Genomic DNA, 18,239 nt, shown 5'->3' with positions numbered 1-18,239 from the left:
CAATATTTTGCCCTTTTTCTGCCCCCTCTACGGGCAGATCAGCCATATTTTTAAGCCCATCTGAACCCCAGGAGGTTGAAAGCCACTAGACACCAGGGATTTTCTTTTATAAATGCTGTGGGGCGGCCCCTGGGCAAGGGGTGCTCCCCATTATGGGGGCAATAGTTTGGCTGTTATCTGGCCAAATACCCCCTCAGTGGCATATTACCATAGTTTTTGGCCTTTTTGCACGCCGGGGGCCGAAAGCCACTAGACACAAGGGATTTTCTTTTATATATGCTAGGGAGCAGCCCCTTGCGCAAACGTCCCTACCCATTATGGTGGCAATATTTCAGCTGTTTTCTGCCCAAACCTCCCCCTCCCACCCCCAAGTGTCAGATCAGCTATATTTTAAGGCCCTTCTGCCCTCAAGGGGGTAGTGCAGAAAGCCACTAGACACCAGGAAAAGTTTCTTTGTTTGTGTGAACTGGAGTTCGGCTGACTGTCTGTGTGTACTGGCTGACTATGCATGTACTGGCATTTAGCTGGTGGTGTGTGTGGACTGGCGTTTGGCTGATGGTGTCTTTGAACCAGGGATTTAGCTGGTGGTGTGTGTTGACTGGCTTCTTGCTGGCGATGGATGTGGCTGGCATTTTGATGGTGGTGTGGGTGAAGTGGTGTTTGGCTGGGGTAAGGATCACTTCCCTCTAGGGTGGCAATTTCCTGTCTTTGCTTTGTGCTCCCCCTCCCCCATGCTCTTGGGGGCAGATCAGATGTTTGAGATGCTGCTCTGCCCCCAAGGTCAGAATTCATAGTGTTTTATAATGTTAACTGTTTTATTTCTTGTCATCATTCCATTTGTGATCTCAATGTTTTATTTCTCATTTTTATTCTTTTACAAAGCTTTTGATATCCTAGGTGACGACTCCTGCTTCTGGTTTAGGCACTGGTAGATCTGCAGTTTGTGTAGTTACATGTGTTTGTTGAGAAACCGTTTTTTTTGTACTGTTTACTTCAAATGTGTATTATTGCCCTGCATGAATGTGTTTTTTTTAATGGTGTATTAGTAGCAGCATATTTAGCGTCTGGGTTTTGTCAATTTCTCCTTGGGTTTGTGCGAGATGCCTATTGTGTTTGTGTGTAATTTTCTTTTGTTTTTCCTTTTCTGTGGGATATCTTTGGTTCTTGCTGTGTCTGTGCAGAGTAAGTGCAGCTGAACCTCACTCTGGCTGTCTCTGGCACGTAAGTGGTATAGTTTTTGAGTGTATAGGTCTTTGTGTGCTTTGAATTGATTTACTTTTCCTTCCCAATTACCATATACTAGTAGTTTTACTTTTTCTTTGATAAAGCCTTAGTTTATTTATTACATATTTTACACAGTGTTGGTTATTGTTGACTTATTTATTGTGTTACTTTTATTAGTAAGGAATATAGCTAGCCGCACGATTACCGTTCAGCATGTTGTTAGCTTGCTTTCTGAATCTTCCTCTGACCATGGTTCTGAGACTGACTCTGCATCAGAGGCAGAGGAGAAATACCAAGACCAAGATTGGCAGTGAATTTTCTGTCTGAGAGGAATCATCTGATGATGAAGCCACGCTTGGTGCGCAGGAAGCGTCTCTTTTAGAGGAGGACACGGATATGTTGATAGTGAAGCAAGAGGAATCTGGATTGCAGCCTGGGGATGAGAGTCTTCCCATTGGAAGTGCTGAACTCTGGGTTGCCTCAAACATGGTGCATTGTGTGTTGCCTGCCTTTACTGATGTTGCAGGGAGTGATGTGAATACTGAAATCTTTATGCCTATACATTTCTTTCAGTTGTTTATAGATGATGTATTTTTGGATTACATTGTTGACCAGACTATTTTGTATGCTGAACAGTATTTGAGGGTGAGGATTAAGCCCCACTCTAGAGCTTGCCAGTGGACTCCCATGAATTTGGATGAATTGAAGAAGTTCTTACGTTTAACTTTTTTGATGGGCTTGATAAGGAAACTGTTGCTGTCTTACTAGTAGTCCCTTGAAGGTATTGGCTATATTTCCTGTAACCGTGAATTGTGATCTGTATTTGCTTCTGATTTGGATTCTGCATTTTGTTGATAATGCTTCAGCATTGCCACAAGATCACCCTGATTGTGACCATCTCTTCAGGATTTGGCCTGTCCTTGATCATTTTATAGATCGCTTTTCAGAGATCTACGTTCCAGGTGAAGAAGTGGCTGTGGATGAGTCTCTGGTCCTGTTCAAGGGCTTTTTGGTTTTTAGGCAATGCATTCCTAGCAAGAGGGCACGTTATGGAGTGAAGATGTATATGCTGCCTGTTAGACCTGGCATATTTTGGTTTGGTTTCCGCTGACGTTTTGCTTTCTGACCTCCAGTTTTGACTGTGTGCTGAACTTCGTTTTTGCTGGCTTTAAAACCGTGCACACTTTACCACTGCTATCTAGTGCTAAAGTGCATGTGCTCTGTGTCTAAAACATGGTAAGTTCGGCTTCTCCGTGATTGCCGTATTTGATTTACTATTAAGTCCCTAGTAAAGTGCCTTATGTTTGCCAAGGCATGTAAGTCAAACTCTGCTAGTGGGCCGTCTGCACTCGTGGCACCCACTAAGGTAGCCTTTCAGACATGCCTCAGGACTGCCAATGCAGAGCCTCTGGGTGCAGTTGAAACTGTCATTTTGACCTGGCCCACTTGCCAGGCCCAAACCGTCCTTTTTATTACATGTAAGACACCCCTAAGGTAGGCCCTAGTTAACCCCAATGGCAGGGTGCAGTATATTTAAAAAGTTGGACATGTACTTTAAAATTTAACATGTCTATGTAGTGAAAAACTCTTAAATTTGTTTTTCACAATTGCAAGGACTATCTCTCCCATAGGCTAGTATGGGGATTTCCTTAAAACATCTTTTAAGTGTAATTTCAGATTGGGAAAAGATAGAAAATGGAGTTTGGTGTTTCTGAACTCACAATTTAAAAACACATTGTAGGAAAATGGCTCCCTGTTGCAGTTACCCCCCACTTCTTGCCTGATATTGATGCTGACTTGACTAAGAAGTGTGCTAGGACCCTGCTAGCCAGGCCCCAGCACCAGTGTTCTTTCACTAAAAATGTACCATTGTTTCCACAATTGTCACACCCCTGGCACACAGATAAGTCCCTTTTAAAAAGTACCAGTGGTACCAAGGGCCCTGTGACCAGGGAAGGTCTCTAAGGGCTGCAGCATGTGTTGTGCCACCATAAGGGACCCCTCACCTAACATATGCACACTGCCATTGCAGATTGTGTGTGTTGGTGGGGAGAAAGAGGCAAAGTAGACATGGCATCCCCCTCAGGATGCCATGCACAAAAAATACTGCCTGTGGCATAGGTAAGTCACTGTAGGAAAGTACCATCTTGTCTGGCATGTTACCCCCACTTTTTACTGTATGTATTTTGCCTGTTTCACTGGGATCCTGCTAGCCAGGACCCCACTGCTCATAAAGTATGCCCTGTATGTGTTCCCTGTGTGTTGCCTAACTGTATCACTGAGGCTCTGCTAATCAGAAACTCAGTTTTTATGCTCTCTCTGCTTTTAAAATTGGCACTGCAGGCTAGTGACTATTTTTACCAATTCTGATTGGCACACTGGAACACCCTTATAATTCCCTGGTATATGGTACCTAGGTACCCAGGGTATTGGGGTTCCAGGAGATCCCTATGGGCTGCAGCATTTCTTTTGCCACCCATAGGGAGCTCAGACAATTCTTACACAGGACTGCCACTGCAGCCTGAGTGAAATAACGTCCATGTTATTTCACAGCCATTTTACACTGCGCTTAAGTAACTTATAAGTCACCTTCATGTCTAACCCTCACTTAGTGAAGGTTAGGTGCAAAGTTACTTAGTGTGAGGGCACCCTGGCACTAGCCAAGGTGACCCCACATTGTTCAGGGCGATTTCCCTGGACTTTGTGAGTGCGGGGACACCATTACACACGTGCACTACATATAGGTCAATACCTATATGTAGCATCACCATGGTAACTCCGAACATGCCCATGTAACATGTCTAGGATCATGGAATTGTAGCCCCAGTACCATTCTGGTATTGGGGGGACAATTCCATGCATCCCCGGGGCTCCAGCATAGAGTACTGCCAAACTAACTTTCCAGGGTTTTCTCTGCAGGTACCGCTGCTGCCAACCCTCAGACAGGTTTCTGCCCCCCTGGGGCCTGGGCAACCCAGTCCCAGGAAGGCAGAACAAAGGATTTCCTCTGAGAGAGGATGTTACACCCTCTCCCTTTGGAAATAGGTGTGAAGGGCCTGAGAGGAGTAACTTCTCCTGGCCTCTGGAAATGCTTTGAAGGGCACAGATGGTGCCCTCCTTGCATAAGCCAGTCTACACCGGTTCAGGGATTCCCCCCCCAGCCCTGCTCTGGCGCGAAACTGGACAAAGGAAAGGGGAGTGACCACTCCCCTGACCAGCTCCTCCCAGGGGAAGTGCCCAGAGCTCCTCCAGTGTGACCCAGACCTCTGCCATCTTGGATGCAGAGGTGTGAGGGCACAATGGACACCTCTGAGTGGCTAGTGTCAGTAGATGACGTCAGAGACCCCTCCTGATAGGTGCTTACCTTTCTCTGTAGCCAATCCTCTTCTGAGGGCTATTTAGGGTCTCTCCTGTGGGTATCTCACCAGATAGCGAATGGAAGAGCTCACCAGAGTTCCTCTGCACTTCCCTCTTCGACTTCTGCCAAGGATCGACCGCTGACTGTTCCAGGACGCCTGCAAAACTGCAACAAAGTAGCAAGAAGACTACCAGCAACATTGTAGCGCCTCATCCTGCCGGCTTTCTCGACTGTTTCCTGGTGGTGCATGCTCTGAGGGCTGTCTGCCTTCACTCTGAACTGGAAGCCAAGAAAAAATCTCCCCTGGGTCGACGGAATCTTCCCCCTGCCAACGCAGGCACCAAACTTCTGCATTACTGGTCCTCTGGGTCCCCTCTCATCTTGACAAGCGTGGTCCCTGGAACACAGGAGCTGGATCCGAGTGCCCCCGACAGTCCAGTGGCCCTTCTGTCCACATTTGGTGGAGGTAAGTCCTTGCCTCTCCACGCCAGACAGTAATCCTGTGTACTGCGTGAACTGCAGCTGCTAGGGCTTCTGTGCACTTTTGCAAGACTTCCTTCGTGCACAGCCTAGCCCAGGTCCCCAGCACTCCGTCCTGCATTGCCCAATTCGCTGAGTTGGTCTCCGACTCCGTGGGACCCTCTTTTGTTGTGCTGAGTCGACTGTCGTGCTCAGATGTTCTGAACGCCTGATCAGGTGCTTCTGCGGGTGCTCTCTGCTCCTGCGTGGGCTCTCTGTGTTGCTGAGCGCCACCTCTGTCTCCTCGTTCAAGGGGCGACCTCCTGGTCGTTCCTGGGCCCTGGCAGCACCCAAAACCTTCAAACGCGACTCTTGCCGCTAGCAAGGCTTGTTTGCGGTCTGCGTGGAAACAACTCTGCATCCTCCAGCATGCCAAGGGACATCTTCTGACCAAAGGAGAAGTTCCTGGCACCTTCCGTTGTTGCAGAATCTTCAGCTTCTTCCACCCAGAGGCAGCCCTTTTGCACCTTAATCCGGGGTTTAGTGGGCTCCTGCCCCCCCTGGACACTTGCATGACTCTTGGACTTGGTCCCCTTCCTTTGGTCCTCGGGTCCAGGAATTCGTCTTCAGTGCTTTGCTGTCAGTTGTTGTCTTTGCAGAATCCCCTATCTCGACTTTACTGTCTTTCTGGGGCAGTAGGGTAACTTTACTCCTACTTTTTAGGGTCTTGGGGTGGGGTATCTTGGACACCCTTAGTGTTTTCTTACACTCCCAGCGACCCTCTACACACTAAACTAGGCCTGGGGTCCATTTGTGGTTCGCATTCCACTTTTGGAGTATATGGTTTGTGTTGCCCCTAGGCCTATTGTCTCCTATTGCATTCTACTGTGTCCTGCAGTGTTTGCACTACTTTTCTAACTGTTTTACTTACCTGATTTTGGTTTGTGTGTATATTTTGTGTATATTACTTACCTCCTAAAGGAGTATATCCTCTGAGATACTTTTGGCATATTGTTACTAAAATGAAGTACCTTTATTTTTAGTAACTCTGAGTATTGTGTTTTCTTATGATATAGTGCTAAGTGATATAAGTGGTATAGTAGGAGCTTTGCATGTCCCCTAGTTCAGCCTAAGGTGCTCTGCTATAGCTATCTCTATCAGCCTAAGCTGCTAGAACACCTCTAATCTACTAATAAGGGATATCTGTACCTGGCACAAGGTGTAAGTACCACAAGGTACCCACTATAAGCCAGGCCAGCCTCCTACAGTCACCCCTCTAGCAGGCCTTAAAACCCTAAGGCAGGGTGCAGTATACCACAGGTGAGGGCATAGCTGCATGAGCAATATGCCCCTACAGTGTCTAAGCCACTTCTTAGACATTGTAAGTACAGTGTGGCCATATTAAGTATATGGTCTCGGAGTTTGTCAAAACGAACTCCACAGTTCCATAATGGCTACACTGAACACTGGGAAGTTTGGTATCAAAATTCTCAGAATAATAAACCCACACTGATGCCAGTGATGGATTTATTAAAAAATGCACACAGAGGGCATCTTAGAGATGCTCCCTGTATTTTACCCAGTCCGTCAGTGCAGGACTGACTGGTTTGTGCCAGCCTGCCACTGAGACGAGTTTCTGACCCCAAGGGGTGAGAGCCTTTGTGCTCTCTGAGGCCAGAAACAAAGCCTGCACTGGGTAGAGGTGATTCACCCCTCCCCCCTGCATGAACTGACTGTAACACCTAGGATTGAGCCTCAAAGGCTCAGGCTTCGTGTTACAATGCCCCAGGGCACTCCAGCTAGTGGAGATGCCTGCCCCTCCGGACACAGCCCCCACTTTTGGTGGCAAGTCCGGAGGAGATAATGAGAAAAACAAGGAGGAGTCACCCACCAGTCAGGACAGCCCCTAAGGTATCCTAAGCTGAGGTGACCCCTGCCTTAAGAAATCCTCCATCTTGGTGTTGGAGGATTCCCCCAATAGGAATAGGGATGTGCCCCCCTCCCTTCAGGGAGGAGGCACAAGGAGGGTGTAGCCACCCTCAAGGACAGTAGCCATTGGCTGCGGCCCTCCAGACCTAAACACACCCCTAAATTCAGTATTTAGGGGTGACCCTCACCCAAGAAATCAGATTCCTGCAACCCACAACAAGAAGAAGGACTGCTGACCTGAAAGCCCTGCAGAGACGACGGAGATGACAACTGACCTGGCCCCAGCCCTACCGACCTGTCTCCAGACTCAAAGAACCTGCACAACGACACATCCAGCAGCCTCTGAGAACTCAGAGGACTGACCTGCACCTAAAGGACCAAGAACCTCCCGAGGACAGCGGCTCTGTCCTGAAACAGGAACAAAATTGCAACAAAGAAGAAACTTTAAAGAGACTCTCACTTCCCACCAGAAGCTTGAGTCTTCACACTCTGCACCCGCCGCCCCTGGCTCGAGTTCAGGACAACAAACACTGCAAAGGGGACTCCCAGGTGACTCTAATGACGTGGACAACCTGAGTTGACCCCCCGAACCTGACCGCAACTGCCTGGTAACAAAGGAACCCGACGCCTGGACCAAGCACTGTACCTACAGCCCCCAGGACCGAGAGGAACCACCTACCAGTTCAGGAGTGACCAGCAGGCGGCCCTCATCCTAGCCCAGTCTGTGGCTGGCCCGAGAAGCCCCCCGTGCCCTGCCTGCATCGCCAGAGTGACCCCTGGGTCCCTCCATTGCTTTCTACAGAAACCAGATGCTTACTTTGCACACTGCACCCGGCTGCCTCTGTGCCGCTAAGGGTGCGTTTTGTGTGCTTGTGTGTGTCCCCCCCAGTGCTCTACAAAACCCCCCTGGTCTGCTCCCCGAGGACGCAGGTACTTATCTGCTAGCAGACTGGAACCGGAGCACCCCTGTTCTCCATAGGGGCCTATGTGCTTTGGGCACTCCTTTGACCTCTGCACCTGACCGGCCCTGTGTTGCTGGTGCTGTGGCTTTAGGGTTGCCTTGAACCCCCAACGGTGGGCTGCCTATGCCCAGAAGACTAACTGGGTAAGTGCTTTACCTACCTGAAAAACTAGCCCAAACTTACCTCCCCAAGGAACTGTTGATTTTTGCAGTGTCCACTTTTAAAATACCTATTTGTCATTTAAACCAAAACTGTGTGTACTACTGTTTTAAATCAAAGTTATATACTTACCTGTGTGAAGTACCTTGCATTTTATGTTTTATGTACTTACCTCAAATTTGAATCTTGTGGTTCTAAAATAAATTAAGAAAATATATTTTTCTATATAAAAACCTATTGGCCTGGATTTAAGTCTTTGAGTGTGTGTTCCTTATTTATTGCCTGTGCGTGTACAACAAATGCTTAACCCTACCCTTTGATAAGCCTTCTGCTCGACCACACTACCACAAAATAGAGCATTAGTATTATCTAATTTTGCCACTATCAACCTCTAAGGGGAACCCTTGGACTCTGTGCACACTATCTCTCACTTTGAGATAGTATATACAGAGGCGACTTCCTACACACATCTTATGGTAAATTTGTTTTGTAAATTGCAGGTCTGAAAATACCAATTTTAGAAAGTTGGCATTTTCTTACTTTAACCATCCTGTGCTTTAGTCTGCCTCCAATCGACGCCTGGTCTGTGGAAAGTTAGGTGACAGTTACCTTTGTGCACTTCATTCAGATAGCCATAAATACAGGACACTCAACTGCCCCTGCATTCCATTTGCATACTGATGGGTCTTCCTGGGCAGGAAGGGTGGAGGGGCTCTCACTTACACTTTAACGGGTAGCGGCCTGACTCCACACAAGGGACTGATACCCTCCCACAGACCTCCTGGCAGACAGGACTGGGGTGAAAGGGAACTGGGGTACTTCAAAACCACTCTTTGAAGTCTCCCCTACTTTAGAGGCACATTTGGGTACAAGTACTGCGGCTCTGATCCCATATACTCAACACTTCTGGACAGAGGACATTCTACCAAGAAGAAGGAATGTGGGGTTGTCAGGAGGGACTGTCACTTTGTAGTTTGTTCTGCTGTGTTGGCCGGCTGCCTGCTACTTCTTGCCTAGGAATGAGAGGATTGGGTTTAACTCTCTACATCCGCCAATCTAAAGTTAATCTAGGGGCCTGACTGAGTTTGCCTCTTGCTTCTGAAGTCTCAGTTATATCAAAGTCTTCACCAGCATCTTGCAACCAGAACCTGGTCTCCTCTGCTATGAGTCCTGCTCTGCCAAGTGGTGCCAAATCCAGTCCTGGGCCTTCGGAGGTGAGTGTGGTGCTGCAACACAAGAACTGGCGCAACCGGCATGCCACTTGGAACAGACGCATCCCATTGCAGAAACACCCCTTTGCAACTACCTGCACAGAAGCCACAAACACCGCTCGTCGACTGCGCAACACGACAACCCCTACTTACAATGCAGTCCCGGCTTGGCTGACGCAGCATCGATGCATTGGAACCAGTACTCATAACATCTGGGTCTCGACACATCATCAACATTGCTCGATCAGGAAACGACCATCGCCTGCAAGTGCAACTCATCCCCTCCTTGGATAAACACATCATCACTGAGCCTCAACGCAACCAAGGTACTGTCAGCGGGTCTGTGTGATTCTTGTACCCAACCCGCGCTCCATCGTGGTCGGACTGAACTTTTGGATTTGTCCCGGTCAAAGGTGACCATATAGCCCCTGGTGGGAGCTATTGTCTCCTCAGTACTGCATTTTGATTTAATCTTTCAACATTCATAACCTGGCTTGTGTATGTTGGATTTTTGTCATTTTGGTCTTGATTAATTCAGATAAATATTGGCTATTTTTCTAAACTGGTGTGGAGTCCTTTTGTGGTGTTTTCACTGTGTTACTGTGAGTGTGAACAAATACTTTACACATTGCCTCTTTAGTTTAGCCTAACTGCTCTGTGCCAAGCTAACAGAAGGTGAGCACCGGTAAACTTTTAGTGTGTATCTTACTTGCAATGACTAGGATTGTGGTCCCTACTTTGGTGGAGTGCAAACCTCTGCCAATTAGAGACCCAATTTCCAACACTGTCTGAGATAAGGACTGGATATGTCTATAATTTCAGGGCTTACGCTGGTAGGGATTGTTCTGTTGACCCTCCTGGTTGTCTGTCCACTTTTGGATTCAGTGAGAAAATTGTGTTGGAACTTGGTAGAGGACTTTTTAACAAAAGTTACCATTTATACATAGATAACTTCTACACTGGTGTGCAGTTCTTTTTTAAGGAATTCTTCAAAGTGGACACAGTTGCTTGTGGTACAATCTGTAACTAAATGTAAAGGTTACCCTAAAGAGCTTGTATGTAAAAAAGCTTCAGAGGGGAAAGTGCAGTGCCATGCATAGAGATAAACTTCTGGGTGTGAAATTTTCAGACTAGAGAGATGTTCACATTTGGACAACCATTCATGATTAAAGAACTTCATCTGTGACTGTTTGGGGTCAGATGGCTTTAGCTCTCAAACCTGTGTGCCTTTTTTACTACAGTAAGCATATAGGCGATGTAGATAGAGTAGATCAGAGGTTGGAGCCTAAGGCTGCAGTTCGTAAGGCTAACAATTGGTATAAGAAGTTAGCTATCCATTTGTTTCATTTATCAAACTTCAGTGCTTTTGTTGTATTCAAGAACTGCTCTCCGTATTCAAAGATGAAGTTTGCTCAGTTTCAGCAGTCTGTGATAGGCAGCCTTGTAGTGGAGCAGGCAAGTGTTCTCAGAGTTGTAGTGGTGGAGGATGATGCTGGATTGAAAGATCGTCACTTTCCTTATTACATTCCTCCCAAACCCAAAACAAACTTTCCCTGTACAGGGATGTGAAATTCCTATCGCCCGACGCCCGGGACATATTGTTTGGGGTCAACAGTATGAGACTAAGTATAATGCTCCCAGAATGCTCTCTGATTAGATGCAAATGTTTGCAGCAGCTTGCTAGCAAGAGTGATTTTTTTGCTTTCAAAATTCAAGGTTCTGAAAAAAAATGCAAGTAGGGGAAAAAAGTTTCACTTCTATGAAAGACGCTGTTTCTTTGAAGCGTCATGTAGTAAAATGTTTTGATGCATGCTAGTTTTTCCCAAACATATTCCTAATGGAAAGTCAGTGTAACCATTTTCAACAAGGTTATAAGAAGCATAAAAATGAACAAGCACTGGAAAAGCCAACCGATCTGACCATTTTTTTGTGTGAGTCTTTTGGTTTTGTCAATGCGTGCCTTCTTCTGACATGGTGTTTGTAACAAACACAGGCAAAAAGAAAAAAAAGTTTTGGGTCTCAAAAAGCACACATTGCCACTAGTGGTATAACAAAGGCCCGCAGCCCCTTTCCAAGGGGCCTCCTCAGCACAGCACCTGCCCTGAATTAGTCTGCAGGGAGGGGCCCTCCATATTCTTTGCCCCGCCAGTTTCATTACGACACTGATTGCCACAGTGGTTCCTTGCACAGCACAAAACTACTTGTCTGTGTGCCAATATGCTCCTTGTGGAAGAGCAGAATGCAATCACTCACAGTAAAGCCAGCCAATAGATAGAGAAATAGATGTTTATTAAAAGCAAAGGCACAAATTTAAGGATGACCTTGCGCCATATAACGCCACATTAGCGTCATTTTTCTGACGTTAATGTGGCATTAGTTTGCCAAAAACGCTGGATCATATCACTGCACTGCACCACTTTGTAACCATTTGTGCCACATTATGCATGCATAATGTATGCAAAGGGGTGTTCTGGCACAAGAAGACCCGCAAAAATGGCGCAATGAAGTCTACAAGATTTCATTGTGACATTTTTGGTGTCATTTTTAACACCTGCTTAAAGCTGACATTAAAAGGATGCACCCTTTGTAATCAATAGGCCTCCTTGCAATTTGTTCCACTTGCGTCAGAAGTTTTGACACTAGTGGAGCAAAGCACCATAACAGCATAAAACGTTTGACACTATTGTACCTAATTCTGCCATGGTGCGCCGTGTCTTAAATAGTAGCGTTAGAGGGGGGAGGACGGGGCACAAGAAAAGTGTCGCTTTATGATGTGAAGCACCACTTTTCTTGAATCTTGGACAAAATGTATTTGTTAACGCCATACCTAATTAGGGACCCAATTCCTAATGAATGTCACTAAAGTACACCCATGGTGTATGTCTTTGAATTAGTGGCTTTCATTAATTCACAAGAACTTACAGAAGTAGACCAGGAAATCGTACTCCTAGAGCATATTTGTGAACTATATTTTTAGCTCGAGCAAATATGCATGTGTAGATTTGTTCATGTGAAAATCTATTGAGCGTTTACAAGTTCACTTTCCCTCCAACCTCTTTTCTTTTCTTCTTTTTTTCCTCCAAACTTGGAAGAACTTCTACTTCTGCCATTGTCAGGAGTACATTTCCAACCTTTCTCATTATGGGAAAGGATTAGAGAAGAGCTGGGGAAATCCTTAAACATGCAAGTTAGTAGGTTTGCAGACTCAAAGGCATTCCAGCCCTGGAACTATTGCTTACTGCTTCCTCCAACCCCAGTATGTAGCTCTGCAGGAAGGTGGCAAAATAAGGAAATTGCTATAGTAGGGATTGAAATTGCAAGTATTCAAGCCCTCCTATAGTAGTAGCCCTGACATAACCAGAGAGGCTATTATAAGAGCTCTTACATAATGAGATTGCTGCCATAATTTGTCGCTGCACTACATGGTGCCAAAGGGACAAGTAGATTTATTTACATGACAAGTAGATTTAAAAAGTAACCTGCCTCATGGACAAGTAGATATTTTAATAAATTCCACACCCCTGTTGTAGGAGATGAAGAGTGTGTGTCTGAAGAGGCATGTGGAATCAGAGTTGAATGTACTGCCCTGAGTGTCCCTCTAATCCTGGGCTATATGTCCTCGTATGAGATAAAATTGTACCACATGCAGTGGAATTATTGGGAGCAACAGTGAATGTAAAAGTGAACTGACTGTATCGTTCTATATTTTTAGTTCAGTTTGATGGTTGGCAGTAGTTTGATGTATTTAGTTAGACCTGTTGTGTTTCTAGTCATAGTTGTTTTTTCATCTCCTTAAAATTGGTTTGTGTTTTTTTTGTAAAAGAGAATTATTGCGTTGTGTGTGGACTGGTGCCTGGCTGGAGGTGTGTGTGGGCTGGCGTTTGGCTGGCAGTGTGTGTGGACTTGTGGCTGGCTGGTGGTGTGTGTGGGCTTGTGCTTGGCTGGCGGTGTGTGTGTGGTGCTTAGCTGGCGTGCGTGGACTATCGCTTGACTGGCTTTACACCTCACAAGCTGTGAGTCATTGGTTCGTTTTTTTTTTACTTTCAATTATTAAAAGTGTATTTCATTTTTGTGAAATCTCTGGTTAATAAAATGTAAGTTTTGAACCTTTCACTCACCCTTGTGCCAAATGCAACCAGTAAGTGTGTGTACTTGAGTGAATAGATGGTTGTGCAGTAATATTTGTCTTTTCTGTCTTTCTCTGCTAGGATGTACATTATCTCTAGGGAAAATCTACCAAATCCTGATATTTTCGTAAACTAGACACCCTGGGGAGTACATGGTGGTGTGCCTCTTGTGGATCCCATCAAGTTTCTCTAAGCACAATGCCCTGCAAACCTCAAAATTTGACTACAATCACACATTGTCCTTGTATTCCTGAAGCACATTCTTCCAGAATCAAAAGTAAACCACAAAATTCCTACCACCTAGTGTTTCCCCACTTGTCCCATTAAAATTGCTGACCCACTTGTTGTGACAGGAATGGATCAAACTAACATCATTGGAAGTCCTCACAAAGGGACCCTCATTGACCTTGGTTTGATTTATTCTGTTGAAGGCACTAGGCCCAGCCATACAAGTGAGGTACATTTTTTTCAGAAGACTTGGGGGATTGCAGGGTGGAAAGAAGTTTGTGTCTCCCTGCAGATTCTAGAAATTTCCATCACAGAAATATGAGGAAAATGTGTATTTGATGGCATATGTGGCTGTAGATACACATGCTCTGCATACTTCTGCCATCTAGTGTTGGGTCCGGATGTATACAAGTTGTTTTTCTTCAAAGAAGTTGTGAAAGTCACGAGGTAAAGTGACCCCTCCTTTCGATGATACTGCACATGGGCATCAACTCCATTGTTAGATTGTTTTCTTTCCGCCATTGGGTTTGGACATGTTCTTCAGTGCTCTGGTTCAATTTCGCTTGGGGCCCCTTTGGATGATTTTAACTTTATATTCTTTGGTATTATTTTCGATCGCATTACATTCATGTACTATACTCTGGACTCAAAACACAGTTTGTCATATTGACGTTGTTAGTCATTGCCTTTGGGCCTCGCCTGATCGGGCCTCGCCCGATCGGGCCACTCTTTTTTTTGACATTTTGGTATTTAATTGAAATCCCCTGCTGATGGAACGGGCACCTTTTCATTTTTGCCCTAGGTGTCATGCCAAGTACCTCCACACAGACCGCCACTCAGTGTGTAATCTTTGTTTATCACCGGATCACAAAGAAGAGGACTGTGAGGTCTGTTGATTGTTTCAGTCAAACAAGACGCTACGAGATCGTCGGGCACATCTATAAGAAATGCAGCAAAAAGACATTGAAGACACACCGGATCTCTTAGGTATCCAAGCCATCGAGTCGCAGGAAGAGTTCTGCGAGGCTGCTGGGGCGGAAGAGGAAGCCTTATCTATTTCGGATTCGGGATCCGAGTCTGAGGCTGAAGATGGCATGCAGTCACAACAGGTACCATCGGCGCAGCACGCAGAGAGTACAAAGTCCCATATACTGAAGAAGCATTCTGCTTCAACAGAGAAAAAAGGCTATTGGGCCACCACTGCCAGCAGGCCATGGTCAGCACTAAATAGTTGCCAACAATGCCCCGCCTTCCGGCTCGGCACCGAAGGCCAAGCCTAAAGACTTCTCACATAAAACGGCCTCCAACATTTCTGCACTGACCCAACCTAGGCTGTCTTCGGCTCTGACAACATCAGCATCGAGTTTTTCCACATGAAAGCCAAAACATACTTCAGTATCGAAAATGTCCACATACGGATTGAAACCATCTGTTTCGGTGCCGAAACCTATTTTACAGACTATGGCAGAAAAGCTTGATCCAAAACAAAAGACTATTCATATTCAGACAAATACTGGACGGATTGTAGAAAAAATTGCTCATCCTAAGACTCAGACTTCAGTTGAGGAGGCTATTGATGTACAACCACCTCCGCAGAAGAAAAAGAAGAAGGACATTGCCACCAGTCCAATACATCCACCGTTGCCACCATCTCCTCCACCTCCTTCACCACAGTATTCACACTCAGAGGCAGAGGATTTAATGCATCACACTCCATTAGGGTCACCACACTCCTACGTAGAAGATCAAGGGAGGAATGATGATACACAACAGCCACCATTAGATCCCTGGGACACATACAGGGAGTGCAGAATTATTAGGCAAGTTGTATTTTTGAGGATTAATTTTATTATTGAACAACAACCATGTTCTCAATGAACCCAAAAAACTCATTAATATCAAAACTGAATATTTTTGGAAGTAGTTTTTAGTTTGTTTTTAGCTTTAGCTATGTTAGGGGGATATCTGTGTGTGCAGGTGACTATCACTGTGCATAATTATTAGGCAACTTAACAAAAAAATATATATACCCATTTCAATTATTTATCATTACCAGTGAAACCAATATAACATCTCAACATTCACAAATATACATTTCTGACATTCAAAAACAAAACAAAAACAAATCAGTGACCAATATAGCCACCTTTCTTTGCAAGGACACTCAAAAGCCTGCCATCCATGGATTCTGTCAGTGTTTTGATCTGTTCACCATCAACATTGCGTGCAGCAGCAACCACAGCCTCCCAGACACTGTTCAGAGAGGTGTACTGTTTTCTCTCCTTGTAAATCTCACATTTGATGATGGACCACAGGTTCTCAATGGGGTTCAGATCAGGTGAACAAGGAGGCCATGTCATTAGATTTCCTTCTTTTATACCCTTTCTTGCCAGCCACGCTGTGGAGTACTTGGACGCGTGTGATGGAGCATTGTCCTGCATGAAAATCATGTTTTTCTTGAAGGATGCAGACTTCTTCCTGTACCACTGCTTGAAGAAGGTGTCTTCCAGGAACTGGCAGTAGGACTGGGAGTTGAGCTTGACTCCATCCTCAACCCGAAAAGGCCCCACAAGCTCATCTTTGATGATACCAGCCCAAACCAGTACTCCACCTCCACCTTGCTGGCGTCTGAGTCGGACTGGAGCTCTCTGCCCTTTACCAATCCAGCCACGGGCCCATCCATCTGGCCCATCAAGACTCACTCTCATTTCATCAGTCCATAAAACCTTAGAAAAATCAGTCTTGAGATATTTCTTGGCCCAGTCTTGACGTTTCAGCTTGTGTGTCTTGTTCAGTGGTGGTCGTCTTTCAGCCTTTCTTACCTTGGCCATGTCTCTGAGTATTGCACACCTTGTGCTTTTGGGCACTCCAGTGATGTTGCAGCTCTGAAATATGGCCAAACTGGTGGCAAGTGGCATCGTGGCAGCTGCACGCTTGACTTTTCTCAGTTCATGGGCAGTTATTTTGCACCTTGGTTTTTCCACACGCTTCTTGCGACCCAGTTGACTATTTTGAATGAAACGCTTGATTGTTCGATGATCACGCTTCAGAAGCTTTGCAATTTTAAGAGTGCTGCATCCCTCTGCAAGATATCTCACTATTTTTGACTTTTCTGAGCCTGTCAAGTCCTTCTTTTGACCCATTTTGCCAAAGGAAAGGAAGTTGCCTAATAATTATGCACACCTGATATAGGGTGTTGATGTCATTAGACCACACCCCTTCTCATTACAGAGATGCACATCACCTAATATGCTTAATTGGTAGTAGGCTTTCGAGCCTATACAGCTTGGAGTAAGACAACATGCATAAAGAGGATGATGTGGTCAAAATACTCATTTGCCTAATAATTCTGCACTCCCTGTATGATGTTGATTTGTATCCAGCAAGACCATCTCCTCTGGATGACACTACACCTTTTAATGAGCTGGTAGCTAGGGCAGCTGCATACCATCAGGTTTTATTGCTTAAGGATCCTATAGAAGATGATTTTCTGTTTGAAACCCTTTTTTCTACAGATAGGGCATCCCAATACCTCCCTATGTTAAAAGGGGTGCTGCAGCATGTAGAGGACATTTTTAAAGATCCTGTTTGTGTCCGAATATTTACACCTAGGGTTGACAAAAAATATAAAACCAGCCCCATCCAGATCCTGCTTGTATTAAACAACAGATTTCACCAGATTCTTTAGTAGTCGCCAATGCTTGTAAAAGAGCTAATTCTCACATTTTTGGAGACGCACCTCCTCCAGACAAAGAGTCAAAGCTTACTGACACTTCAGGCATAAGGGTGGGGGTTCAGGCAGCAAATCACTGGAGAACTGCCAAGACACAAGCCTTATTAGCAAGATATGACAGGGCATACTGGGATGAGATGAAGATTGTATTCAACATCACTAAGAAGAATTTAAAAAGAAGGGACAACAACTTGTACAGGAGGGCAAGATAATTTCCAACAACCGTGTTAAGGATGCTCTTGATGCAGCAGACACAGCTGCCAGGGGAATAAACACAAGTGTGTTATTAAGAAGTCACACATGGCTGTGTATATCAGGTTTTAAACCAGAAGTCCAACAAACACGTTTAAATTCCCTTTTTGATCAGGAACATCTTTTTGGCCCACAAGTAGACCAAACTCTTGAGAAAATGAAAAAAGATGCTGATGTTGCAAAGTCTTTGGGAGCTCTTCAAACTCCTAGAAATAGAGGTTCATTTCGTAAAACGACTTTCAAGCAAAGTGATAGACAAGCAGCATCAGAATACTCTGCCTTTTTCTGACAGCAACACTCACCATCCTCTTCAAGAGGTTTTTATCGATGATCATATAGAGGAAACAAATCCAAAGGCGGAGGAAGAAGTGTCTCCACTCATACCACCCCCATGTGGCTCCCTCAGATTCCATAATTTTCCATCACAGAAATGAGAGGAAAATGTGTTTTTAGTCATATGTCGACGTTTGCAGGGGATTATTAGAAACACAACCTGGTCAGAGCCACGCACATCACCCCATCTTGGAGCCCCCAGGTGCCTGTTTTTTACAAATGTACATGTTTGCTAGGTTTCCCAGAATCTACAGCTAGGCACAT

Source organism: Pleurodeles waltl, chromosome 12 (genome assembly GCF_031143425.1).
Source record: "Pleurodeles waltl isolate 20211129_DDA chromosome 12, aPleWal1.hap1.20221129, whole genome shotgun sequence".
Taxonomy (NCBI): Eukaryota; Metazoa; Chordata; class Amphibia; order Caudata; family Salamandridae; genus Pleurodeles; species Pleurodeles waltl.
Note: the sequence above shows the minus strand (reverse complement) of the source record.